The 683-nt window shown below is 53.9% G+C and overlaps 1 protein-coding gene across 1 annotated transcript in view; it reads left to right on the forward strand.

The window, feature by feature from the left end:
- CECR1 (cat eye syndrome chromosome region, candidate 1) overlaps positions 1 to 335 on the forward strand; it is a 58,442-nt gene extending 58,107 nt beyond the window's left edge. Inside the window, exon 11 of the mRNA XM_011984647.1 lies at positions 97 to 335. The gene's annotated coding sequence lies outside the window, so the exon portion shown is untranslated. The remainder of the gene's footprint in view (positions 1 to 96) is intronic.
- Positions 336 to 683: the final 348 nt, after the last annotated feature.

Here is a 683-nt window from a genome sequence, read left to right on the forward strand (position 1 = left end):
TAGCCAGGATGGTCTCGATCTCCTGACCTCGTGATCTGCCCGTCTCGGCCTCCCAAAGTGCTGGGATTACAGGCTTGAGCCACCGTGCCCGGCCAGGTCTCTTCCCTTTAAACCTTTCTTTTTCTCTATCTTAATTTTTCTAAAGAGTGTCTTGCTACGTTGCCCAGGCTGGTCTCCATCTCCTGGCCTCAAGTGATCCTCCTGCCGCAGTCTCCTGAAGTGCTGGATTACTGACATGAGCCACCACACTTAGCCCTTTAAACCTTTCCCTGGCCTTTCCCATAGCTGGTGAAGGACACCTCCATCTGTTCCACCCAGTTGCTCAAAGCAGAAATTTTCAGTGCAAGTCTTGATGCTGCGCTGTCCCCTACTCCCTACATCAGAACGCATCTCGCATCCGGACTCCAACAGTGGCACTCTACCTGCACGCTGCTGCCGAGTCCTAGCCGCCATGCTCCTGCCCGAGCTATGACAACACCTCCTCACTGATCTCCCCTTTCTTCCCTTTGCCTCCTCCAGCTCATTTTTCACAGAGTAGAATGGCATTTTGTTTGTTTGTTTTGTTTTGTTTGAGACGGAGTCTCACTGTGTCGCCCAGGCTGGAGTGCAGTGGCACCATCTCGGCTCACTGCGAGCTCCGCCTCCCGGGTTCACGCCATTCTCCTGCCTCAGCCTCCCAAGTA

The sequence above is a fragment of the Mandrillus leucophaeus genome, unplaced genomic scaffold (genome assembly GCF_000951045.1).
Source record: "Mandrillus leucophaeus isolate KB7577 unplaced genomic scaffold, Mleu.le_1.0 Scaffold270, whole genome shotgun sequence".
Taxonomy (NCBI): Eukaryota; Metazoa; Chordata; class Mammalia; order Primates; family Cercopithecidae; genus Mandrillus; species Mandrillus leucophaeus.